The 20,468-nt window shown below is 46.4% G+C and overlaps 9 non-coding genes and 1 pseudogene across 9 annotated transcripts; all 10 read right to left on the bottom strand.

Moving 5' to 3' along the window:
* LOC130322348 (U2 spliceosomal RNA) lies at window positions 1–81 on the bottom strand (annotated as a pseudogene; the record flags this gene model as incomplete).
* Window positions 82–2,142: 2,061 nt separating this feature from the next.
* On the bottom strand, window positions 2,143–2,332 carry LOC130322342 (U2 spliceosomal RNA). The gene has a single exon (XR_008867876.1). It is a non-coding gene; the product is annotated as a U2 spliceosomal RNA (small nuclear RNA).
* Window positions 2,333–4,417: 2,085 nt separating this feature from the next.
* Window positions 4,418–4,608, bottom strand: LOC130322341 (U2 spliceosomal RNA). Its single transcript, XR_008867875.1, has one exon. It is a non-coding gene; the product is annotated as a U2 spliceosomal RNA (small nuclear RNA).
* Window positions 4,609–6,694: 2,086 nt separating this feature from the next.
* On the bottom strand, window positions 6,695–6,885 carry LOC130322340 (U2 spliceosomal RNA). Its single transcript, XR_008867874.1, has one exon. It is a non-coding gene; the product is annotated as a U2 spliceosomal RNA (small nuclear RNA).
* Window positions 6,886–8,967: 2,082 nt separating this feature from the next.
* On the bottom strand, window positions 8,968–9,158 carry LOC130322339 (U2 spliceosomal RNA). Its single transcript, XR_008867873.1, has one exon. It is a non-coding gene; the product is annotated as a U2 spliceosomal RNA (small nuclear RNA).
* A 2,093-nt stretch (window positions 9,159–11,251) lies between these two features.
* Window positions 11,252–11,442, bottom strand: LOC130322338 (U2 spliceosomal RNA). The gene has a single exon (XR_008867872.1). It is a non-coding gene; the product is annotated as a U2 spliceosomal RNA (small nuclear RNA).
* Window positions 11,443–13,526: 2,084 nt separating this feature from the next.
* LOC130322337 (U2 spliceosomal RNA) lies at window positions 13,527–13,717 on the bottom strand. The gene has a single exon (XR_008867871.1). It is a non-coding gene; the product is annotated as a U2 spliceosomal RNA (small nuclear RNA).
* A 2,086-nt stretch (window positions 13,718–15,803) lies between these two features.
* Window positions 15,804–15,994, bottom strand: LOC130322335 (U2 spliceosomal RNA). The gene has a single exon (XR_008867870.1). It is a non-coding gene; the product is annotated as a U2 spliceosomal RNA (small nuclear RNA).
* Window positions 15,995–18,088: 2,094 nt separating this feature from the next.
* Window positions 18,089–18,274, bottom strand: LOC130322343 (U2 spliceosomal RNA). The gene has a single exon (XR_008867877.1). It is a non-coding gene; the product is annotated as a U2 spliceosomal RNA (small nuclear RNA).
* A 693-nt stretch (window positions 18,275–18,967) lies between these two features.
* On the bottom strand, window positions 18,968–19,155 carry LOC130322349 (U2 spliceosomal RNA). The gene has a single exon (XR_008867881.1). It is a non-coding gene; the product is annotated as a U2 spliceosomal RNA (small nuclear RNA).
* Window positions 19,156–20,468: the final 1,313 nt, after the last annotated feature.

Raw genomic sequence — 20,468 nt, 5'->3', positions numbered from 1 at the left:
CCAGATAGGGGGACGTATCAGATATTAAACTGATAAGAACAGATACTACACTTGATCTTAGCCAAAAGGCCGAGAAGCGATAACCGTGAAAGGGGCGGGCCCAACAAGGTCCCCTTCATGGGCACTATCACTGCTGTCAGGGAGGCTGCCAGACAATTTTCCATGCACACTCTGGGCTGGGGGGCAGTCAACCACCAGTACACACAGCAGAACCTAAACCCATACCATTATTGCTAAGCAGCAAGACAGGGGCCCATTGCACTCCACGGGGCCTTTTTAAATGCAATCCATAACCCGGATTTGCCAGGAACCCTTCTTACTCCTCCTACTTGCATGTGACACTGGGCTTAGGATCTGCATAGGAAACACACACACAAGCACACACCTACCTTTGTTGCCTGCAGATGCCTCCTTGGCTGTCCCCAAACGGTATCAAACCAACACCCACGGGAAGCTGTAAGCATAGAGGACATGCCTGCACCCCATTGGACTTACCTGTGTGGTTAAATCCGGTTATTTGACAACCTATGGCGGTGATGGTTCTGCTCAGGCAGAGCAGTGCTGATGCTCCTCATAAAGCTGTCGCTGCTGTGAAGGTTCTAGGTGACATCACAATCCCTTTGGTTACATACACAACAAAGCTGGGTTGTTGTTGTTTACACTCTGCAAGGCCTGTGGAAGTGAGTGACATCATAGCACTGTAGTTCTGAGGTTCAAGATGGATGCAACAATCTCCTGTTGCTTCTATGAAGGCCGTAATAGACGACATCACCAAACAGCTCCATAGTCACATACACAGCAAAGGAGAGATGTTGTTTACACCTAGTGATGTCAGTGGTATTGAGTGACATCACAGCACAGTGCTAAGGCTCCTGGGCCTGGACACAGCAGCGGTGCAATATCTCAACGGAGAATACGTTTATATCTATATGTGTGTGTGCGCATATATATATATATATATATATATATATATATATATATTTCTCCGCCGAAATCACTTTTAAACCCATTTCCACCTTTTTTTCCCTTCTCTTCCTCTTACTTTTTTTTCACGTTTTTTTACGTTTTTCTCCTTTTCGCCTCTTTTCTGGGCGTATTATTCTTCTTTTTCTTCTTTTTTTTCGTCTAATGCATACCCCATCAGTGCAGCAATGCTTATTCAATACCGCCAGCAGATGGAGACACTGGGGGATAATTTTCTAAGGATTTATACTGATTTTTCCTGTCTGAATTTGTCGCACAGAAAGTTGCAGGCCAAATATGTGTGACATTTCTGCGACTTTAGCTTCTAGAGCATTTTTACAACATTATACATAGGTGCTGAATACATAAAAAGCGACTGTTCAGCGACAGACAAGTCGCATCGGCTGAAAGTAGGCCAGAATGTCAGTCCATGTTGGAGCAGGTTTAGATACAGTCTAAAGCATATCTCAAAGTCTGTGCACAGAATTTAGCAAGGGCCTCGCACCTTCTGATGCATCAGGTAGGTGCACAATAGCATAGCCTAACCCTCTGTACTTTGGTCTATATTGATGCGGGACATAGACAGCCAGCTGATGACCAATCCATTAGTGCAATGGATGGCTGGAAGCATTTGTCTTTGCCTTTGCAATACCACAGAAGCAATGCATGGTCAATGTACAGCAATGACACACCTGTGTGAACAGCCAGGAGACCCCCCCCCCCCCCATGTTATGTTAGTTACATAGTTAATTAGTACGGTCGAAAAAAGACATATGTCCATCACGTTCAACCAGGGAATTAAGGGGTAGGGGTGTGCGCGATATTGGGGAAGGGATGAGATTTTATATTTCTTCATAAGCATTAATCTTATTTTGTCAATTAGGAACATTCAGCACCCACCCGCTATCAAGGCAGCTGCTATCATGTCATGCCCTACCTGCACAGGTGTGCTGGCTACTCAAATGATCCAATTAAGGAGGCATTTAGTCAGCAGCAGCAGAAGTCCTGTGCTGGACGCTCCAACAGGGCCAGACACAAGCAGAAGCAGAAGCAGCAAGCAGCAGCAGCACCACCTTTTGTTTTTTGGCTGCAGCAGCAGCAAGGCCCACAGGGCTGGCTAGCTGGTCGCAGCAAGCAGGTAGCAATGAAAGTAGGAATCTTTCTTTTAACCCTGTAAGGGGGTGGTGCACTGTACCCGAAGATACTGCCATATCGGGTCAATGCATAGGGCGACGGAAGCAAGCTTCGAAATCGGCCCCCGTTCTCAAAAATCCATTTAATATATGGTCCCAGATAGGGGACGTATCAGATATTAAACTGATAAGAACAGATACTACACTTGATCTTAGCCAAAAGGCCGAGAAGCGATAACCGTGAAAGGGGCGGGCCCAACAAGGTCCCCTTCATGGGCACTATCACTGCTTGCTGTCAGGGAGGCTGCCAGACAATTTTCCATGCACACTCTGGGCTGGGGGGCAGTCAACCACCAGTACACACAGCAGAACCTAAACCCATACCATTATTGCTAAGCAGCAAGACAGGGGCCCATTGCACTACGGGGCCTTTTTAAATGCAATCCATAACCCGGATTTGCCAGGAACCCTTCTTACTCCTCCTACTTGCATGTGACACTGGGCTTAGGATCTGCATAGGAAACACACACACAAGCACACACCTACCTTTGTTGCCTGCAGATGCCTCCTTGGCTGTCCCCAAACGGTATCAAACCAACACCCACGGGAAGCTGTAAGCATAGAGGACATGCCTGCACCCCATTGGACTTACCTGTGTGGGTTAAATCCGGGTTATTTGACAACCTATGGCGGTGATGGTTCTGCTCAGGCAGAGCAGTGCTGATGCTCCTCATAAAGCTGTCGCTGCTGTGAAGGTTCTAGGTGACATCACAAATCCCTTTGGTTACATACACAACAAAGCTGGGTTGTTGTTGTTTACACTCTGCAAGGCCTGTGGAAGTGAGTGACATCATAGCACTGTAGTTCTGAGGGTTCAAGATGGATGCAACAATCTCCTGTTGCTTCTATGAAGGCCGTAATAGACGACATCACCAAACAGCTCCATAGTCACATACACAGCAAAGGAGAGATGTTGTTTACACCTAGTGATGTCAGTGGTATTGAGTGACATCACAGCACAGTGCTAAGGCTCCTGGGCCTGGACACAGCAGCGGCTGCAATATCTCAACGGAGAATACGTTTATATCTATATGTGTGTGTGCGCATATATATATATATATATATATATATATATATATATATATATATTTCTCCGCCGAAATCACTTTTAAACCCATTTCCACCTTTTTTTCCCTTCTCTTCCTCTTACTTTTTTTTCACGTTTTTTTACGTTTTTCTCCTTTTCGCCTCTTTTCTGGGCGTATTATTCTTCTTTTTCTTCTTTTTTTTCGTCTAATGCATACCCCATCAGTGCAGCAATGCTTATTCAATACCGCCAGCAGATGGAGACACTGGGGGATAATTTTCTAAGGATTTATACTGATTTTTCCTGTCTGAATTTGTCGCACAGAAAGTTGCAGGCCAAATATGTGTGACATTTCTGCGACTTTAGCTTCTAGAGCATTTTTACAACATTATACATAGGTGCTGAATACATAAAAAGCGACTGTTCAGCGACAGACAAGTCGCATCGGCTGAAAGTAGGCCAGAATGTCAGTCCATGTTGGAGCAGGTTTAGATACAGTCTAAAGCATAGATCTCAAAGTCTGTGCACAGAATTTAGCAAGGGCCTCGCACCTTCTGATGCATCAGGTAGGTGCACAATAGCATAGCCTAACCCTCTGTACTTTGGTCTATATTGATGCGGGACATAGACAGCCAGCTGATGACCAATCCATTAGTGCAATGGATGGCTGGAAGCATTTGTCTTTGCCTTTGCAATACCACAGAAGCAATGCATGGTCAATGTACAGCAATGACACACCTGTGTGAACAGCCAGGAGACCCCCCCCCCCCCATGTTATGTTACATAGTTACATAGTTAGTACGGTCGAAAAAAGACATATGTCCATCACGTTCAACCAGGGAATTAAGGGGTAGGGGTGTGGCGCGATATTGGGGAAGGGATGAGATTTTATATTTCTTCATAAGCATTAATCTTATTTTGTCAATTAGGAACATTCAGCACCCACCCGCTATCAAGGCAGCTGCCTATCATGTCATGCCCTACCTGCACAGGTGTGCTGGCTACTCAAATGATCCAATTAAGGAGGCCATTTAGTCAGCAGCAGCAGAAGTCCTGTGCCTGGACGCTCCAACAGGGGCCAGACACAAGCAGAAGCAGAAGCAGCAGAAGCAGCAGCAGCACCACCTTTTGTTTTTTGGCTGCAGCAGCAGCAAGGCCCACAGGGCTGGCTGGCTGGCTAGCCAGCAAGCAGGTAGCAATGAAAGTAGGAATCTTTCTTTTTAACCCTGTAAGGGGGTGGTGCACTGTACCCGAAGATACTGCCATATCGGGTCAATGCATAGGGCGACGGAAGCAAGCTTCGAAATCGGCCCCCGTTCTCAAAAATCCATTTAATATATGGTCCCCAGATAGGGGACGTATCAGATATTAAACTGATAAGAACAGATACTACACTTGATCTTAGCCAAAAGGCCGAGAAGCGATAACCGTGAAAGGGGCGGGCCCAACAAGGTCCCCTTCATGGGCACTATCACTGCTTGCTGTCAGGGAGGCTGCCAGACAATTTTCCATGCACACTCTGGGCTGGGGGGCAGTCAACCACCAGTACACACAGCAGAACCTAAACCCATACCATTATTGCTAAGCAGCAAGACAGGGGCCCATTGCACTCCCACGGGGCCTTTTTAAATGCAATCCATAACCCGGATTTGCCAGGAACCCTTCTTACTCCTCCTACTTGCATGTGACACTGGGCTTAGGATCTGCATAGGAAACACACACACAAGCACACACCTACCTTTGTTGCCTGCAGATGCCTCCTTGGCTGTCCCCAAACGGTATCAAACCAACACCCACGGGAAGCTGTAAGCATAGAGGACATGCCTGCACCCCATTGGACTTACCTGTGTGGGTTAAATCCGGGTTATTTGACAACCTATGGCGGTGATGGTTCTGCTCAGGCAGAGCAGTGCTGATGCTCCTCATAAAGCTGTCGCTGCTGTGAAGGTTCTAGGTGACATCACAAATCCCTTTGGTTACATACACAACAAAGCTGGGTTGTTGTTGTTTACACTCTGCAAGGCCTGTGGAAGTGAGTGACATCATAGCACTGTAGTTCTGAGGGTTCAAGATGGATGCAACAATCTCCTGTTGCTTCTATGAAGGCCGTAATAGACGACATCACCAAACAGCTCCATAGTCACATACACAGCAAAGGAGAGATGTTGTTTACACCTAGTGATGTCAGTGGTATTGAGTGACATCACAGCACAGTGCTAAGGCTCCTGGGCCTGGACACAGCAGCGGCTGCAATATCTCAACGGAGAATACGTTTATATCTATATGTGTGTGTGCGCATATATATATATATATATATATATATATATATATATATATTTCTCCGCCGAAATCACTTTTAAACCCATTTCCACCTTTTTTTCCCTTCTCTTCCTCTTACTTTTTTTTCACGTTTTTTTACGTTTTTCTCCTTTTCGCCTCTTTTCTGGGCGTATTATTCTTCTTTTTCTTCTTTTTTTTCGTCTAATGCATACCCCATCAGTGCAGCAATGCTTATTCAATACCGCCAGCAGATGGAGACACTGGGGGATAATTTTCTAAGGATTTATACTGATTTTTCCTGTCTGAATTTGTCGCACAGAAAGTTGCAGGCCAAATATGTGTGACATTTCTGCGACTTTAGCTTCTAGAGCATTTTTACAACATTATACATAGGTGCTGAATACATAAAAAGCGACTGTTCAGCGACAGACAAGTCGCATCGGCTGAAAGTAGGCCAGAATGTCAGTCCATGTTGGAGCAGGTTTAGATACAGTCTAAAGCATAGATCTCAAAGTCTGTGCACAGAATTTAGCAAGGGCCTCGCACCTTCTGATGCATCAGGTAGGTGCACAATAGCATAGCCTAACCCTCTGTACTTTGGTCTATATTGATGCGGGACATAGACAGCCAGCTGATGACCAATCCATTAGTGCAATGGATGGCTGGAAGCATTTGTCTTTGCCTTTGCAATACCACAGAAGCAATGCATGGTCAATGTACAGCAATGACACACCTGTGTGAACAGCCAGGAGACCCCCCCCCCCCCCCATGTTATGTTACATAGTTACATAGTTAGTACGGTCGAAAAAAGACATATGTCCATCACGTTCAACCAGGGAATTAAGGGGTAGGGGTGTGGCGCGATATTGGGGAAGGGATGAGATTTTATATTTCTTCATAAGCATTAATCTTATTTTGTCAATTAGGAACATTCAGCACCCACCCGCTATCAAGGCAGCTGCCTATCATGTCATGCCCTACCTGCACAGGTGTGCTGGCTACTCAAATGATCCAATTAAGGAGGCCATTTAGTCAGCAGCAGCAGAAGTCCTGTGCCTGGACGCTCCAACAGGGGCCAGACACAAGCAGAAGCAGAAGCAGCAGAAGCAGCAGCAGCACCACCTTTTGTTTTTTGGCTGCAGCAGCAGCAAGGCCCACAGGGCTGGCTAGCTGGCTAGCCAGCAAGCAGGTAGCAATGAAAGTAGGAATCTTTCTTTTTAACCCTGTAAGGGGGTGGTGCACTGTACCCGAAGATACTGCCATATCGGGTCAATGCATAGGGCGACGGAAGCAAGCTTCGAAATCGGCCCCCGTTCTCAAAAATCCATTTAATATATGGTCCCCAGATAGGGGACGTATCAGATATTAAACTGATAAGAACAGATACTACACTTGATCTTAGCCAAAAGGCCGAGAAGCGATAACCGTGAAAGGGGCGGGCCCAACAAGGTCCCCTTCATGGGCACTATCACTGCTTGCTGTCAGGGAGGCTGCCAGACAATTTTCCATGCACACTCTGGGCTGGGGGGCAGTCAACCACCAGTACACACAGCAGAACCTAAACCCATACCATTATTGCTAAGCAGCAAGACAGGGGCCCATTGCACTCCCACGGGGCCTTTTTAAATGCAATCCATAACCCGGATTTGCCAGGAACCCTTCTTACTCCTCCTACTTGCATGTGACACTGGGCTTAGGATCTGCATAGGAAACACACACACAAGCACACACCTACCTTTGTTGCCTGCAGATGCCTCCTTGGCTGTCCCCAAACGGTATCAAACCAACACCCACGGGAAGCTGTAAGCATAGAGGACATGCCTGCACCCCATTGGACTTACCTGTGTGGGTTAAATCCGGGTTATTTGACAACCTATGGCGGTGATGGTTCTGCTCAGGCAGAGCAGTGCTGATGCTCCTCATAAAGCTGTCGCTGCTGTGAAGGTTCTAGGTGACATCACAAATCCCTTTGGTTACATACACAACAAAGCTGGGTTGTTGTTGTTTACACTCTGCAAGGCCTGTGGAAGTGAGTGACATCATAGCACTGTAGTTCTGAGGGTTCAAGATGGATGCAACAATCTCCTGTTGCTTCTATGAAGGCCGTAATAGACGACATCACCAAACAGCTCCATAGTCACATACACAGCAAAGGAGAGATGTTGTTTACACCTAGTGATGTCAGTGGTATTGAGTGACATCACAGCACAGTGCTAAGGCTCCTGGGCCTGGACACAGCAGCGGCTGCAATATCTCAACGGAGAATACGTTTATATCTATATGTGTGTGTGCGCATATATATATATATATATATATATATATATATATATATTTCTCCGCCGAAATCACTTTTAAACCCATTTCCACCTTTTTTTCCCTTCTCTTCCTCTTACTTTTTTTTCACGTTTTTTTACGTTTTTCTCCTTTTCGCCTCTTTTCTGGGCGTATTATTCTTCTTTTTCTTCTTTTTTTTCGTCTAATGCATACCCCATCAGTGCAGCAATGCTTATTCAATACCGCCAGCAGATGGAGACACTGGGGGATAATTTTCTAAGGATTTATACTGATTTTTCCTGTCTGAATTTGTCGCACAGAAAGTTGCAGGCCAAATATGTGTGACATTTCTGCGACTTTAGCTTCTAGAGCATTTTTACAACATTATACATAGGTGCTGAATACATAAAAAGCGACTGTTCAGCGACAGACAAGTCGCATCGGCTGAAAGTAGGCCAGAATGTCAGTCCATGTTGGAGCAGGTTTAGATACAGTCTAAAGCATAGATCTCAAAGTCTGTGCACAGAATTTAGCAAGGGCCTCGCACCTTCTGATGCATCAGGTAGGTGCACAATAGCATAGCCTAACCCTCTGTACTTTGGTCTATATTGATGCGGGACATAGACAGCCAGCTGATGACCAATCCATTAGTGCAATGGATGGCTGGAAGCATTTGTCTTTGCCTTTGCAATACCACAGAAGCAATGCATGGTCAATGTACAGCAATGACACACCTGTGTGAACAGCCAGGAGACCCCCCCCCCCCCATGTTATGTTACATAGTTACATAGTTAGTACGGTCGAAAAAAGACATATGTCCATCACGTTCAACCAGGGAATTAAGGGGTAGGGGTGTGGCGCGATATTGGGGAAGGGATGAGATTTTATATTTCTTCATAAGCATTAATCTTATTTTGTCAATTAGGAACATTCAGCACCCACCCGCTATCAAGGCAGCTGCCTATCATGTCATGCCCTACCTGCACAGGTGTGCTGGCTACTCAAATGATCCAATTAAGGAGGCCATTTAGTCAGCAGCAGCAGAAGTCCTGTGCCTGGACGCTCCAACAGGGGCCAGACACAAGCAGAAGCAGAAGCAGCAGAAGCAGCAGCAGCACCACCTTTTGTTTTTTGGCTGCAGCAGCAGCAAGGCCCACAGGGCTGGCTAGCTGGCTAGCCAGCAAGCAGGTAGCAATGAAAGTAGGAATCTTTCTTTTTAACCCTGTAAGGGGGTGGTGCACTGTACCCGAAGATACTGCCATATCGGGTCAATGCATAGGGCGACGGAAGCAAGCTTCGAAATCGGCCCCCGTTCTCAAAAATCCATTTAATATATGGTCCCCAGATAGGGGACGTATCAGATATTAAACTGATAAGAACAGATACTACACTTGATCTTAGCCAAAAGGCCGAGAAGCGATAACCGTGAAAGGGGCGGGCCCAACAAGGTCCCCTTCATGGGCACTATCACTGCTTGCTGTCAGGGAGGCTGCCAGACAATTTTCCATGCACACTCTGGGCTGGGGGGCAGTCAACCACCAGTACACACAGCAGAACCTAAACCCATACCATTATTGCTAAGCAGCAAGACAGGGGCCCATTGCACTCCCACGGGGCCTTTTTAAATGCAATCCATAACCCGGATTTGCCAGGAACCCTTCTTACTCCTCCTACTTGCATGTGACACTGGGCTTAGGATCTGCATAGGAAACACACACACAAGCACACACCTACCTTTGTTGCCTGCAGATGCCTCCTTGGCTGTCCCCAAACGGTATCAAACCAACACCCACGGGAAGCTGTAAGCATAGAGGACATGCCTGCACCCCATTGGACTTACCTGTGTGGGTTAAATCCGGGTTATTTGACAACCTATGGCGGTGATGGTTCTGCTCAGGCAGAGCAGTGCTGATGCTCCTCATAAAGCTGTCGCTGCTGTGAAGGTTCTAGGTGACATCACAAATCCCTTTGGTTACATACACAACAAAGCTGGGTTGTTGTTGTTTACACTCTGCAAGGCCTGTGGAAGTGAGTGACATCATAGCACTGTAGTTCTGAGGGTTCAAGATGGATGCAACAATCTCCTGTTGCTTCTATGAAGGCCGTAATAGACGACATCACCAAACAGCTCCATAGTCACATACACAGCAAAGGAGAGATGTTGTTTACACCTAGTGATGTCAGTGGTATTGAGTGACATCACAGCACAGTGCTAAGGCTCCTGGGCCTGGACACAGCAGCGGCTGCAATATCTCAACGGAGAATACGTTTATATCTATATGTGTGTGTGCGCATATATATATATATATATATATATATATATATATATATATATATATATTTCTCCGCCGAAATCACTTTTAAACCCATTTCCACCTTTTTTTCCCTTCTCTTCCTCTTACTTTTTTTTCACGTTTTTTTACGTTTTTCTCCTTTTCGCCTCTTTTCTGGGCGTATTATTCTTCTTTTTCTTCTTTTTTTTCGTCTAATGCATACCCCATCAGTGCAGCAATGCTTATTCAATACCGCCAGCAGATGGAGACACTGGGGGATAATTTTCTAAGGATTTATACTGATTTTTCCTGTCTGAATTTGTCGCACAGAAAGTTGCAGGCCAAATATGTGTGACATTTCTGCGACTTTAGCTTCTAGAGCATTTTTACAACATTATACATAGGTGCTGAATACATAAAAAGCGACTGTTCAGCGACAGACAAGTCGCATCGGCTGAAAGTAGGCCAGAATGTCAGTCCATGTTGGAGCAGGTTTAGATACAGTCTAAAGCATAGATCTCAAAGTCTGTGCACAGAATTTAGCAAGGGCCTCGCACCTTCTGATGCATCAGGTAGGTGCACAATAGCATAGCCTAACCCTCTGTACTTTGGTCTATATTGATGCGGGACATAGACAGCCAGCTGATGACCAATCCATTAGTGCAATGGATGGCTGGAAGCATTTGTCTTTGCCTTTGCAATACCACAGAAGCAATGCATGGTCAATGTACAGCAATGACACACCTGTGTGAACAGCCAGGAGACCCCCCCCCCCCCCATGTTATGTTACATAGTTACATAGTTAGTACGGTCGAAAAAAGACATATGTCCATCACGTTCAACCAGGGAATTAAGGGGTAGGGGTGTGGCGCGATATTGGGGAAGGGATGAGATTTTATATTTCTTCATAAGCATTAATCTTATTTTGTCAATTAGGAACATTCAGCACCCACCCGCTATCAAGGCAGCTGCCTATCATGTCATGCCCTACCTGCACAGGTGTGCTGGCTACTCAAATGATCCAATTAAGGAGGCCATTTAGTCAGCAGCAGCAGAAGTCCTGTGCCTGGACGCTCCAACAGGGGCCAGACACAAGCAGAAGCAGAAGCAGCAGAAGCAGCAGCAGCACCACCTTTTGTTTTTTGGCTGCAGCAGCAGCAAGGCCCACAGGGCTGGCTAGCTGGCTAGCCAGCAAGCAGGTAGCAATGAAAGTAGGAATCTTTCTTTTTAACCCTGTAAGGGGGTGGTGCACTGTACCCGAAGATACTGCCATATCGGGTCAATGCATAGGGCGACGGAAGCAAGCTTCGAAATCGGCCCCCGTTCTCAAAAATCCATTTAATATATGGTCCCCAGATAGGGGACGTATCAGATATTAAACTGATAAGAACAGATACTACACTTGATCTTAGCCAAAAGGCCGAGAAGCGATAACCGTGAAAGGGGCGGGCCCAACAAGGTCCCCTTCATGGGCACTATCACTGCTTGCTGTCAGGGAGGCTGCCAGACAATTTTCCATGCACACTCTGGGCTGGGGGGCAGTCAACCACCAGTACACACAGCAGAACCTAAACCCATACCATTATTGCTAAGCAGCAAGACAGGGGCCCATTGCACTCCCACGGGGCCTTTTTAAATGCAATCCATAACCCGGATTTGCCAGGAACCCTTCTTACTCCTCCTACTTGCATGTGACACTGGGCTTAGGATCTGCATAGGAAACACACACACAAGCACACACCTACCTTTGTTGCCTGCAGATGCCTCCTTGGCTGTCCCCAAACGGTATCAAACCAACACCCACGGGAAGCTGTAAGCATAGAGGACATGCCTGCACCCCATTGGACTTACCTGTGTGGGTTAAATCCGGGTTATTTGACAACCTATGGCGGTGATGGTTCTGCTCAGGCAGAGCAGTGCTGATGCTCCTCATAAAGCTGTCGCTGCTGTGAAGGTTCTAGGTGACATCACAAATCCCTTTGGTTACATACACAACAAAGCTGGGTTGTTGTTGTTTACACTCTGCAAGGCCTGTGGAAGTGAGTGACATCATAGCACTGTAGTTCTGAGGGTTCAAGATGGATGCAACAATCTCCTGTTGCTTCTATGAAGGCCGTAATAGACGACATCACCAAACAGCTCCATAGTCACATACACAGCAAAGGAGAGATGTTGTTTACACCTAGTGATGTCAGTGGTATTGAGTGACATCACAGCACAGTGCTAAGGCTCCTGGGCCTGGACACAGCAGCGGCTGCAATATCTCAACGGAGAATACGTTTATATCTATATGTGTGTGTGCGCATATATATATATATATATATATATATATATATATATATATTTCTCCGCCGAAATCACTTTTAAACCCATTTCCACCTTTTTTTCCCTTCTCTTCCTCTTACTTTTTTTTCACGTTTTTTTACGTTTTTCTCCTTTTCGCCTCTTTTCTGGGCGTATTATTCTTCTTTTTCTTCTTTTTTTTCGTCTAATGCATACCCCATCAGTGCAGCAATGCTTATTCAATACCGCCAGCAGATGGAGACACTGGGGGATAATTTTCTAAGGATTTATACTGATTTTTCCTGTCTGAATTTGTCGCACAGAAAGTTGCAGGCCAAATATGTGTGACATTTCTGCGACTTTAGCTTCTAGAGCATTTTTACAACATTATACATAGGTGCTGAATACATAAAAAGCGACTGTTCAGCGACAGACAAGTCGCATCGGCTGAAAGTAGGCCAGAATGTCAGTCCATGTTGGAGCAGGTTTAGATACAGTCTAAAGCATAGATCTCAAAGTCTGTGCACAGAATTTAGCAAGGGCCTCGCACCTTCTGATGCATCAGGTAGGTGCACAATAGCATAGCCTAACCCTCTGTACTTTGGTCTATATTGATGCGGGACATAGACAGCCAGCTGATGACCAATCCATTAGTGCAATGGATGGCTGGAAGCATTTGTCTTTGCCTTTGCAATACCACAGAAGCAATGCATGGTCAATGTACAGCAATGACACACCTGTGTGAACAGCCAGGAGACCCCCCCCCCCCCATGTTATGTTACATAGTTACATAGTTAGTACGGTCGAAAAAAGACATATGTCCATCACGTTCAACCAGGGAATTAAGGGGTAGGGGTGTGGCGCGATATTGGGGAAGGGATGAGATTTTATATTTCTTCATAAGCATTAATCTTATTTTGTCAATTAGGAACATTCAGCACCCACCCGCTATCAAGGCAGCTGCCTATCATGTCATGCCCTACCTGCACAGGTGTGCTGGCTACTCAAATGATCCAATTAAGGAGGCCATTTAGTCAGCAGCAGCAGAAGTCCTGTGCCTGGACGCTCCAACAGGGGCCAGACACAAGCAGAAGCAGAAGCAGCAGAAGCAGCAGCAGCACCACCTTTTGTTTTTTGGCTGCAGCAGCAGCAAGGCCCACAGGGCTGGCTAGCTGGCTAGCCAGCAAGCAGGTAGCAATGAAAGTAGGAATCTTTCTTTTTAACCCTGTAAGGGGGTGGTGCACTGTACCCGAAGATACTGCCATATCGGGTCAATGCATAGGGCGACGGAAGCAAGCTTCGAAATCGGCCCCCGTTCTCAAAAATCCATTTAATATATGGTCCCCAGATAGGGGACGTATCAGATATTAAACTGATAAGAACAGATACTACACTTGATCTTAGCCAAAAGGCCGAGAAGCGATAACCGTGAAAGGGGCGGGCCCAACAAGGTCCCCTTCATGGGCACTATCACTGCTTGCTGTCAGGGAGGCTGCCAGACAATTTTCCATGCACACTCTGGGCTGGGGGGCAGTCAACCACCAGTACACACAGCAGAACCTAAACCCATACCATTATTGCTAAGCAGCAAGACAGGGGCCCATTGCACTCCCACGGGGCCTTTTTAAATGCAATCCATAACCCGGATTTGCCAGGAACCCTTCTTACTCCTCCTACTTGCATGTGACACTGGGCTTAGGATCTGCATAGGAAACACACACACAAGCACACACCTACCTTTGTTGCCTGCAGATGCCTCCTTGGCTGTCCCCAAACGGTATCAAACCAACACCCACGGGAAGCTGTAAGCATAGAGGACATGCCTGCACCCCATTGGACTTACCTGTGTGGGTTAAATCCGGGTTATTTGACAACCTATGGCGGTGATGGTTCTGCTCAGGCAGAGCAGTGCTGATGCTCCTCATAAAGCTGTCGCTGCTGTGAAGGTTCTAGGTGACATCACAAATCCCTTTGGTTACATACACAACAAAGCTGGGTTGTTGTTGTTTACACTCTGCAAGGCCTGTGGAAGTGAGTGACATCATAGCACTGTAGTTCTGAGGGTTCAAGATGGATGCAACAATCTCCTGTTGCTTCTATGAAGGCCGTAATAGACGACATCACCAAACAGCTCCATAGTCACATACACAGCAAAGGAGAGATGTTGTTTACACCTAGTGATGTCAGTGGTATTGAGTGACATCACAGCACAGTGCTAAGGCTCCTGGGCCTGGACACAGCAGCGGCTGCAATATCTCAACGGAGAATACGTTTATATCTATGTGTGTGTGTGCGCATATATATATATATATATATATATATATATATATATATATATTTCTCCGCCGAAATCACTTTTAAACCCATTTCCACCTTTTTTTCCCTTCTCTTCCTCTTACTTTTTTTTCACGTTTTTTTACGTTTTTCTCCTTTTCGCCTCTTTTCTGGGCGTATTATTCTTCTTTTTCTTCTTTTTTTTCGTCTAATGCATACCCCATCAGTGCAGCAATGCTTATTCAATACCGCCAGCAGATGGAGACACTGGGGGATAATTTTCTAAGGATTTATACTGATTTTTCCTGTCTGAATTTGTCGCACAGAAAGTTGCAGGCCAAATATGTGTGACATTTCTGCGACTTTAGCTTCTAGAGCATTTTTACAACATTATACATAGGTGCTGAATACATAAAAAGCGACTGTTCAGCGACAGACAAGTCGCATCGGCTGAAAGTAGGCCAGAATGTCAGTCCATGTTGGAGCAGGTTTAGATACAGTCTAAAGCATAGATCTCAAAGTCTGTGCACAGAATTTAGCAAGGGCCTCGCACCTTCTGATGCATCAGGTAGGTGCACAATAGCATAGCCTAACCCTCTGTACTTTGGTCTATATTGATGCGGGACATAGACAGCCAGCTGATGACCAATCCATTAGTGCAATGGATGGCTGGAAGCATTTGTCTTTGCCTTTGCAATACCACAGAAGCAATGCATGGTCAATGTACAGCAATGACACACCTGTGTGAACAGCCAGGAGACCCCCCCCCCCCCATGTTATGTTACATAGTTACATAGTTAGTACGGTCGAAAAAAGACATATGTCCATCACGTTCAACCAGGGAATTAAGGGGTAGGGGTGTGGCGCGATATTGGGGAAGGGATGAGATTTTATATTTCTTCATAAGCATTAATCTTATTTTGTCAATTAGGAACATTCAGCACCCACCCGCTATCAAGGCAGCTGCCTATCATGTCATGCCCTACCTGCACAGGTGTGCTGGCTACTCAAATGATCCAATTAAGGAGGCCATTTAGTCAGCAGCAGCAGAAGTCCTGTGCCTGGACGCTCCAACAGGGGCCAGACACAAGCAGAAGCAGAAGCAGCAGAAGCAGCAGCAGCACCACCTTTTGTTTTTTGGCTGCAGCAGCAGCAAGGCCCACAGGGCTGGCTAGCTGGCTAGCCAGCAAGCAGGTAGCAATGAAAGTAGGAATCTTTCTTTTTAACCCTGTAAGGGGGTGGTGCACTGTACCCGAAGATACTGCCATATCGGGTCAATGCATAGGGCGACGGAAGCAAGCTTCGAAATCGGCCCCCGTTCTCAAAAATCCATTTAATATATGGTCCCCAGATAGGGGACGTATCAGATATTAAACTGATAAGAACAGATACTACACTTGATCTTAGCCAAAAGGCCGAGAAGCGATAACCGTGAAAGGGGCGGGCCCAACAAGGTCCCCTTCATGGGCACTATCACTGCTTGCTGTCAGGGAGGCTGCCAGACAATTTTCCATGCACACTCTGGGCTGGGGGGCAGTCAACCACCAGTACACACAGCAGAACCTAAACCCATACCATTATTGCTAAGCAGCAAGACAGGGGCCCATTGCACTCCCACGGGGCCTTTTTAAATGCAATCCATAACCCGGATTTGCCAGGAACCCTTCTTACTCCTCCTACTTGCATGTGACACTGGGCTTAGGATCTGCATAGGAAACACACACACAAGCACACACCTACCTTTGTTGCCTGCAGATGCCTCCTTGGCTGTCCCCAAACGGTATCAAACCAACACCCACGGGAAGCTGTAAGCATAGAGGACATGCCTGCACCCCATTGGACTTACCTGTGTGGGTTAAATCCGGGTTATTTGACAACCTATGGCGGTGATGGTTCTGCTCAGGCAGAGCAGTGCTGATGCTCCTCATAAAGCTGTCGCTGCTGTGAAGGTTCTAGGTGACATCACAAATCCCTTTGGTTACATACACAACAAAGCTGGGTTGTTGTTGTTTACACTCTGCAAGGCCTGTGGAAGTGAGTGACATCATAGCACTGTAGTTCTGAGGGTTCAAGATGGATGCAACAATCTCCTGTTGCTTCTATGAAGGCCGTAATAGACGACATCACCAAACAGCTCCATAGTCACATACACAGCAAAGGAGAGATGTTGTTTACACCTAGTGATGTCAGTGGTATTGAGTGACATCACAGCACAGTGCTAAGGCTCCTGGGCCTGGACACAGCAGCGGCTGCAATATCTCAACGGAGAATACGTTTATATCTATATGTGTGTGTGCGCATATATATATATATATATATATATATATATATATATATATATATATATATTTCTCCGCCGAAATCACTTTTAAACCCATTTCCACCTTTTTTTCCCTTCTCTTCCTCTTACTTTTTTTTCACGTTTTTTTACGTTTTTCTCCTTTTCGCCTCTTTTCTGGGCGTATTATTCTTCTTTTTCTTCTTTTTTTTCGTCTAATGCATACCCCATCAGTGCAGCAATGCTTATTCAATACCGCCAGCAGATGGAGACACTGGGGGATAATTTTCTAAGGATTTATACTGATTTTTCCTGTCTGAATTTGTCGCACAGAAAGTTGCAGGCCAAATATGTGTGACATTTCTGCGACTTTAGCTTCTAGAGCATTTTTACAACATTATACATAGGTGCTGAATACATAAAAAGCGACTGTTCAGCGACAGACAAGTCGCATCGGCTGAAAGTAGGCCAGAATGTCAGTCCATGTTGGAGCAGGTTTAGATACAGTCTAAAGCATAGATCTCAAAGTCTGTGCACAGAATTTAGCAAGGGCCTCGCACCTTCTGATGCATCAGGTAGGTGCACAATAGCATAGCCTAACCCTCTGTACTTTGGTCTATATTGATGCGGGACATAGACAGCCAGCTGATGACCAATCCATTAGTGCAATGGATGGCTGGAAGCATTTGTCTTTGCCTTTGCAATACCACAGAAGCAATGCATGGTCAATGTACAGCAATGACACACCTGTGTGAACAGCCAGGAGACCCCCCCCCCCCCATGTTATGTTACATAGTTACATAGTTAGTACGGTCGAAAAAAGACATATGTCCATCACGTTCAACCAGGGAATTAAGGGGTAGGGGTGTGGCGCGATATTGGGGAAGGGATGAGATTTTATATTTCTTCATAAGCATTAATCTTATTTTGTCAATTAGGAACATTCAGCACCCACCCGCTATCAAGGCAGCTGCCTATCATGTCATGCCCTACCTGCACAGGTGTGCTGGCTACTCAAATGATCCAATTAAGGAGGCCATTTAGTCAGCAGCAGCAGAAGTCCTGTGCCTGGACGCTCCAACAGGGGCCAGACACAAGCAGAAGCAGAAGCAGCAGAAGCAGCAGCAGCACCACCTTTTGTTTTTTGGCTGCAGCAGCAGCAAGGCCCACAGGGCTGGCTAGCTGGCTAGCCAGCAAGCAGGTAGCAATGAAAGTAGGAATCTTTCTTTTTAACCCTGTAAGGGGGTGGTGCACTGTACCCGAAGATACTGCCATATCGGGTCAATGCATAGGGCGACGGAAGCAAGCTTCGAAATCGGCCCCCGTTCTCAAAAATCCATTTAATATATGGTCCCCAGATAGGGGACGTATCAGATATTAAACTGATAAGAACAGATTTTTTTTTTTTTTTTTTTTATCTAAAGCCGAGGAACGTGCTTTCGATTCACCCAAAGTGCAAGAAAAAGTGCAAACGTGTTACACTAAAAAAACGTGCACAAAGGATGCGGTCTATCGCAAGCCCTTCTCCGATAGGAGAGAGGCCCCCCAACAAACCTTACCCTTCGCCTCCGGACCAAAAGGTACCTGCGAGGTTCCAGGTTCGATGTCCCTTTTCGCCGAAGCTACTAGGGGACCACAAATGCTCCCGGCATCCCCCTTGGCGTTAGCCAAGGTATCTGCCCGCAGAGCCGATTACGGTAGGTACCCTGCCAAAGCAGGAGTACCCGGGGTGTTTGCAGGGAGGTGCGGAACCTAATGGCCACACACACCTCCCCTAGACCGCCAGGAGGGACACCCAGAAGGGCTACCGCATCCTGACCAATCCTGTGGACACACAACACGCAAAAAGTGACACAGTGAGACAAAAAAGAAATAAATAAGTGAATGTGTGCAGATATACTGCCCGGACATCCGGCCGGATCTATAAAAATTTCTCTGATCCTAGCCAGAAGGCCGGGAATCAAGAGGTGAGTGCCACAAGGTGAAGAGATTATGGTGCCCGTGCTTCAACTCAGTGAGCCTATCCTCCCAGTGAGTTTCGGCACCTCGGGGTCACCACTCCCCGAGGCACAAAAGTACCTCGGCTCTAGACCCTCTCAGCCTCATGGCGAGACCCGGAGGGAACAGGTCACATCGGGGCAGCCGTCGAGCTGATTCCTCAGAACCAGCCCCGGAAAGCCCTGGTACACCTGCATCCTCCATGCAGCACCCATCCCCACCAGCCCCATACCGGCGTTACTGTCCACCGGCATGAAAAACTGATAAGAACAGATACTACACTTGATCTTAGCCAAAAGGCCGAGAAGCGATAACCGTGAAAGGGGCGGGCCCAACAAGGTCCCCTTCATGGGCACTATCACTGCTTGCTGTCAGGGAGGCTGCCAGACAATTTTCCATGCACACTCTGGGCTGGGGGGCAGTCAACCACCAGTACACACAGCAGAACCTAAACCCATACCATTATTGCTAAGCAGCAAGACAGGGGCCCATTGCACTCCCACGGGGCCTTTTTAAATGCAATCCATAACCCGGATTTGCCAGGAACCCTTCTTACTCCTCCTACTTGCATGTGACACTGGGCTTAGGATCTGCATAGGAAACACACACACAAGCACACACCTACCTTTGTTGCCTGCAGATGCCTCCTTGGCTGTCCCCAAACGGTATCAAACCAACACCCACGGGAAGCTGTAAGCATAGAGGACATGCCTGCACCCCATTGGACTTACCTGTGTGGGTTAAATCCGGGTTATTTGACAACCTATGGCGGTGATGGTTCTGCTCAGGCAGAGCAGTGCTGATGCTCCTCATAAAGCTGTCGCTGCTGTGAAGGTTCTAGGTGACATCACAAATCCCTTTGGTTACATACACAACAAAGCTGGGTTGTTGTTGTTTACACTCTGCAAGGCCTGTGGAAGTGAGTGACATCATAGCACTGTAGTTCTGAGGGTTCAAGATGGATGCAACAATCTCCTGTTGCTTCTATGAAGGCCGTAATAGACGACATCACCAAACAGCTCCATAGTCACATACACAGCAAAGGAGAGATGTTGTTTACACCTAGTGATGTCAGTGGTATTGAGTGACATCACAGCACAGTGCTAAGGCTCCTGGGCCTGGACACAGCAGCGGCTGCAATATCTCAACGGAGAATACGTTTATATCTATATGTGTGTGTGCGCATATATATATATATATATATATATATATATATATATATATATATATATTTCTCCGCCGAAATCACTTTTAAACCCATTTCCACCTTTTTTTCCCTTCTCTTCCTCTTACTTTTTTTTCACGTTTTTTTACGTTTTTCTCCTTTTCGCCTCTTTTCTGGGCGTATTATTCTTCTTTTTCTTCTTTTTTTTCGTCTAATGCATACCCCATCAGTGCAGCAATGCTTATTCAATACCGCCAGCAGATGGAGACACTGGGGGATAATTTTCTAAGGATTTATACTGATTTTTCCTGTCTGAATTTGTCGCACAGAAAGTTGCAGGCCAAATATGTGTGACATTTCTGCGACTTTAGCTTCTAGAGCATTTTTACAACATTATACATAGGTGCTGAATACATAAAAAGCGACTGTTCAGCGACAGACAAGTCGCATCGGCTGAAAG

This window comes from Hyla sarda, unplaced genomic scaffold (assembly GCF_029499605.1).
Source record: "Hyla sarda isolate aHylSar1 unplaced genomic scaffold, aHylSar1.hap1 scaffold_2318, whole genome shotgun sequence".
Classification (NCBI taxonomy): Eukaryota; Metazoa; Chordata; class Amphibia; order Anura; family Hylidae; genus Hyla; species Hyla sarda.
This window is presented reverse-complemented; position numbering and strand designations above follow the sequence as displayed.